We start from the raw sequence: 6729 nt of genomic DNA on the forward strand, positions 1-6729 counted from the left end.
CTAGCTTACCCTGCAGTGTCAGGGAAGGCCCCCAAAGGAGTCCATACTTGGTGCCAGACCTTGAATTCGCAGAGGTAAGATCTTGGAGGGAAACATAGGCCACGGCTCCTGGCTACACAGCGGAGCCCGTGGCGATAAAATGATGGTACTTCAGGGAGAACTGAACAAAACTGAGTTCGCAGGGGCGATGGGCGGGGGTGATGGAGGAGGACAGGAGGGACTAACTTGAAGAAGAGAGTAAGTCCTGCTGTGAGGAGGCCGGAGGAGGCCAGGTGCATAGCAGTGGGACCACAGGAAAGGAATAGAACCAGGAGCCCCACTAACCCGGGAAGGGAGGGCACGCCCACGTGGCATGAATTTTAAAATGTATGGGTAGTGCCAAGACAGGCAGCCTGCCGACGACCAATCACAAGGCAGCAGGGCATGTAAACCAATCCAAAGGCTATTGCTAAGGCAGAATTCTTTGGAAAAACCAATTAGGAGCTAGCAAGACTACCCGCCCCCTAAGTTAAAGGGCGTGCCCTTCCCGCTCTCTCCCACTCCTTCCGGGCGCATGGTGGGTGGTGGGTGGGCATGTCCTTGCGCCCAGGTGGCCTGTGGGCCTCCACACCTGGGCTTAGACTTTAATTAGGTCGGATGCTAAGCTACTCCCAACTGTGACAGGGAAAGGTAACTCCAGACACTGCCTGCTCTTGCAACCCCAGCTACTAGTGCACCTTTTCCGGGACTGGCTTCTCCTAAGACACTTTGGTTCCATTAATCGTTTTTGTCTGCTATTTCATTCTTCGATTTTCACGAGACAAGAACTGGGACTCAAACAACATCCACATTTTTGGGTATCACCTGTCAGCAAAACAAGAATTAAACTGGAGAAAGGAAGTAGGAAATCTGGTTGGAAAATAAACAAGTTTTTCTTGCCCTATATTAAATACGTGTTCACCATTGCTAAGCGGAGATCATAACATTACTAGCTGGTATTTTTATCTTGTTGTCATTGAAATTTTTCTAATTATCTTAGGCTGGATTTGAAGAAAATTTTGGAAAACCTAGAAATTTGAACGGTTCGCTTAAATGATACAGTGACAGAGCAATTCATTAATTAAAAATAATAATAATTTCTGAGTAGAGAAAGTAAATGTATAAAACCATCCTCCCCCTTGGAGATAAAACCTAAATCCTAAAACATTTTAAGCAACCAAATATTTTCTTCAGTCATAAAGTCACTTCTATATATTAAAGCTGAATAGATATAGGGAAGAATATTCACAAGTTACAGGGTTCCTTCCCTTCCAGAATCAGAAATGTAATAACCATAGCATAAAACAATTCTAATTTGGGTTTAAGAAATGAAATACTGTTTAATATGAATATACATACAGATCACCATAGGTAGCAAATCTTTAAGGAAAACCAATTCATGAAGGAAAAGGAATAAATTCCACAAGCAGAAAACTAAATCCTTATGGAAAGTAAGACTACTTTAATAGCTTGAGAAAAATTCAAGTATATACAGAGTACCTTATAAAGAGAACAAATTGTTAGGCAAAAACAAACAATGACAAAAAATAAAAATAAAAAAAATGGTGTCCTAGGATATCAAAATGTAATGGAAAATTTTAAAAGAAAATTTGATAGGTGAATTGAATGACAGAAGTGAAAATTTTATTAGTGAGGCAGATAATAAAATTAAGTAATTATCAAAATTGCATTACAAAGGACAAAATAGTCATTGAAAAGAGATCCCAAAGTTTCATAAGAAGGAAAAGGAGGGGAGATAATAAAAGAAATAGAAATGTCCCAGAAATGACAAAAGTTATTAGTTTTATGATTGAACAAGCTCATTGAATGTTAAACAGCATTAATTAGTCATATTCTGGTGAATTTCCAGAGCACCCTGGATAAAGAAAAAAAATCCAAAATTCTCTTGAGAAAAAGAAATCATATTATCTACATAGAAAAGGGAATAATTTGTCATTTTTACAGCAATTTAGTCCAGAATTTTTTTTGTTAGCGAGAGAAAAACAAACACAAGTTTAATAACCTGTGCATCAGACAAATCAATGAAGCACTGTTTTTAAAATTCTGAACTAAAATGACTTTGAAGTGCTAATTCTATATTCTCACAAACTAGCATTCAGTTGTTTTGGCAAAACAAAGTCATTTTTAGACATAAAAGGATTGTGAACGATTTGCCCCCATAGATCCTTTCAGCAGAATTACCTAAAGATTATTACAGCAAAACAAAACATCAACACAAGGAAGAGAAAATTAAGACACAAAATGAAGTGATAAGCCAGCAAAACAAATTCTTCTCTAATTTTTATGTTAAATTCAGTGAAACGGAAGGTAATTGTTAAGAAATTATTCTGCAGCCATAGGCAAAAATCCAGAAATTATTCTGCAGCCACAGGCAATAAGCCCAGAACTTAAACATTTATGAGTTAGAGGGGGTGCCATGAAGTTAACAGGTTCTCATAACGCAGGAAGAAAGAAGCATATCCTTTGAATAAACCATACTTCTTAAGTAGAAACTATGAATTAAAAACGAAAACTATAATTTATTTAGTGCTTACTATACGCCAAGCACTGTTTTAAGTCTTTTTTTTTCATACATTAGGACACTTATAAATATCAACTCTAAACTTTGCTAATGTTGATTTCAGTTTCCAGGATTTTTCAAAAGAACAACAGATGGAAAGGGCAACTTGTTGTTGGTCGCATAGTTTAGATGGGACAGAGCCAGGTTCCTGCTCACAAAGTAAAAACCCAAAGCCAGTATTATTAACCACTGTGCTACACTGCTTCTGATGGAGAAAAGGTGGATCCCAGAGGGTGAGATATCCAAATGCTGGTGAACAGATAATGGAGAATACCCCCTGCAGACAGAAGTAACTCGGATAGTAGTTGAGTTAATGATAGGGTGGAACCCTGGGGTGAAGACCACACGTGACTGAAGATCTCCACACCTGGAGAGGAGCCCAAAATAGAGACACTTGTGGGCTGCCACGAATGACTTCCATTTCCATTTCCAACTTCATGATATCTGTTACTCCTAGTGGCTCAGCATTTCCTGTGTCTGAGACTTCTGTGCTTTTTACTCTCATATGCATCTATATATATAAAAGCCTAAGCGACTGGCCAACTGGCTGACCAGCCAACAGCTATGACGAGCACTGACCACTAGGGGGCAGATGCTCAACGCAGGAGCAGAAACTACAGGCATGGAAACATGGAATAGACTGATGAATCTCAGAGGGAAGGGGGAAGAGATTAACCAAAAATCTTATATGCATACTAGAGGCCTGGTGCATGGATTCATGTACTGGTGGGGTCCCTTGGCCTAGCCTGCAGGGATCTGGCTGAAACCGGCCCGGTGCATGGATTCATGCACGGGCTCTCTGAAATTCCCCAAGGGGTCCCGGATTGTAAGAGGGCACAGGCCAGGCTGAAGGACCCCAGCAGTGCACGAATCCATGCACTGGGCCTCTAGTTCTTACAATAAAACCACAAAGTTGAAGCTCTATAAGGAAAATAAACTTTTACTTTAGCTCACCATTGCATAGCTCTTATCTATAATTGTGTCTGCCACAGATTATATATACAATAAACATTCATTGAATTATTGGTAAATACATAAATAAATCCAGCAATATTTATTGAATGTCTAATATGATCCAAGCACTATTCTAAATACTGAGTATACAGCAGTAACCAAAACAGGTAAAAAACCATTCTTGTAATTATGGAGTTTATATTCCAGTAAGGGAGAGGGACCTTAAGCAAGGTAATACGTAAAGCATACTATATATTAAGATAGTGGTAGGAGGGGGGAAAAGGGCAAACCAGAGAATAGAAATAGGATGTGGACAACAGGGGGTGAGGGTGAGGGCAGGATTGGGGGGATGAGAGGACACTGGGGAGACAAGGACACATTTGTAATATCTTAATCAATAAAGGGGAAAAGCTAAAAAAAAAAGAGAGAGTAGGGGTATTGTATCATCTTTGTATCCTTAACCACCTGATATAGGTGGTTATTTAGGTGTCTATTAAATAATGTCAAAATGAATAAATTAATGACAAAAAATGATACCCCCCCCCCAAAAAAAAAGAAAAAAAAAGAAATAGGAATCTGAGAAGGAATGTTTGTTAAAGCTTTAAAAACAGTGGTCAGGGAAGATCTCATTGAAAAGTTAATATTTGAGTGAAGAGCTATGGACAGTCATGGAGTGGTCCATGTTGATCTATGAGGAAGAAGAACATTGCCAACAGAGAACAGCAAGTGTATAGAAACTTAAGTAGGAATGGGTCTGGTATATTTAAGGAGGCCAGTGATGCTAGGGAAGAGTGAGAGGCAGAAAAAGCAACAGGAGATGCGTTAGAGAGTTAAAGGATTTATTCTAAGTAAGATAAAAAGCCACTGCAAAAATTTGATATGGAGAATAGCATAATCTGGCATGCTTTTTAACAGAATCACTGTAGCTACTCTAGAATATAGACTGTTAAAGGGTAAAGGTGGAAGGAGTTAGGCCCTAAACCAGGTGGGAAATCATAAGAGTAGTGAAGGGATGAGAAGTGGTCATTTCCTGGTTATATTTTGAAGCCAGCGTTACTAGCGCTCTCGGACAGACTGGATATGTGTGTGAGTGCAGGAAAAAGAGAAATTAAGGGTGACTGTGAAGTCTCTGAGTTGAGCAGATGCGGGGTTGCCACTGTCTGAGGGGGTGAGGATGTGGAGAAACAGTTTGGGGAAGGGAGTTTGTGTTTTCAGTTTGGGACAAGTAAATTGGATCTCTGTGGAAAACTCCATTTCAAAAAAGAGGTCTTGGCTGGAGATATAAAATAAAAAGTTATCCACATGCAGATGATTTGTTATGGACTTAATTGTGTGTTCCCCCAAATTCATATTTTGAAGCCTTACCCTCAATGTGACTGTATTTGAGATAGGCCCTTTAAAGAGGTAAAGTTAAATGAAGTCATACGGGTATTTACAGTTATACTTTTCTATTTTATATTTTCCTATTTGTTTCCAATTGTTTCTTGTTTATTTATTTGGGGTTAGGTGTTAGGTGGCTTCCTACACTAGTTGCCACAGTACAATTCTCCTACAAGTCTATCTCCTTTTCTCAATATTTCTCTGAAGTTATACTGTATGTAGTACTCAGTTAAGAAAATGTTCATTTTAAATTTTCTGAGGAGTTTCAGTAAATGAGTGAATAATGCAATCATCAGCAAAGCATCATGCTTACGGTGTGTAATGTCACATCGTTGCCAGAGTTATAATACTTTTTATGACAGTTATAGCAAAAGCATGTTGCCAAACACTTTTTTAAAATATATATTTTATTGATTTTTTACAGAAAGGAAGGGAGAGGGATAGAGAGTTAGAAACATCAATGAGAGAGAAACAGCAATCAGCTGCATCCTGCACACTCCCCACTGGGATGTGCCCGCAACCAAGGTACATGCCCTTGACCAGAATCGAACCTGGGACCCTTGAGTCCGCAGGCCAATGCTCTATCCATTGAGCCAAACCAGTCAGGGTGCCAAACACTTCTTTAGACTTATTGAATGTTAACATCAAAAGGGAATTTAACATTCTTATCCCACACTCTCATTTTAAGGTGAGAAATAGTGCGATACATAGAAACTATATGGTGTGAAGAAGGCCACACATCCAGTACATGTAATTTCTGGTCAGCTAACTCCAAACATCTCCTTTTCTATTTAACTCATTAGCCCTTTCTCCAGTCCAAAAAAAAAAAAAAAAAAAGCATTAATTCTGTTATTCTCTATCTCTTTTTTTAAAACAGACCATGATATTTATGAAAAGTTAAATTTTCTAATAAAATAAGTCAGGCATTTTTAGGACCTAGTTCAAAAACTGTTTCTACACTCATTTCAACCAAAAAAACATCATTTTGTTGATTAAATTATCTGCATAATAAAAATGTTGACACCTAGAGGACAGTAAAGAACATTTCTGGATGTGATTATTCTTTTTTTTTCTTTTTTTTTTTCAGAAAATCATTAATCAATTTTATAATTCACTAAAATGTCACTAAACTACAACTCAAATGATTAAAGGTTACCAAAATTTTTCTGTTAAATTATTATTAAAGACCTGGAACATTTTTAATTATGGAAAAGAAAAATAATAAAAAATAACAGATTTTATTTTTTATTTTGCACACAAGAATGTTAATTTTTATATGGCAAAGAGTTAAGCATTTTTAAAGAACCTTTGGCTTTTGCAGCCTGGTTCATATTTTGTCCCAAGGGACATAAGAAACCATGCCTTATAATTTATATTATTTCTATTGTTTTCCTTCATTGAACTCCTCAGCATTACAATGTACTTGATATTCAACACTGAACTGCTCCAATTTTCTGTGTAAAGAGGAGCAAGCATTTTACATGCTGGATTCTAGTTCCACATTGCTTCTCTGCCCATGTCATCCCTGGGAAATTCAAGGTATAGTTATGCCTAATACAGTGGGGCCTTGACTTATGAGTGTCCCGACTAACGAGTTTTTTGAGATACCAGCTGTCTCTCGGCAGATTTTTTGCATTGAATTGATAGAGTAATTTGAGTTAAGGCGCTCCTTAACGAGCTCCTTAATGAGCTCGGTCTCTGAACCAATTAAACTCGTAAGTCAAGGCCCCAGTGTATTCTAGCTGCTGCAGCATTTGGTTAAAACTTCTATTTGAACATTTTCCCACAGTTCTGTA

Source organism: Myotis yumanensis, unplaced genomic scaffold (assembly GCF_028538775.1).
Source record: "Myotis yumanensis isolate MYYU_CA2020_CCGP unplaced genomic scaffold, mMyoYum1.0.hap1 SCAF_1, whole genome shotgun sequence".
Taxonomy (NCBI): Eukaryota; Metazoa; Chordata; class Mammalia; order Chiroptera; family Vespertilionidae; genus Myotis; species Myotis yumanensis.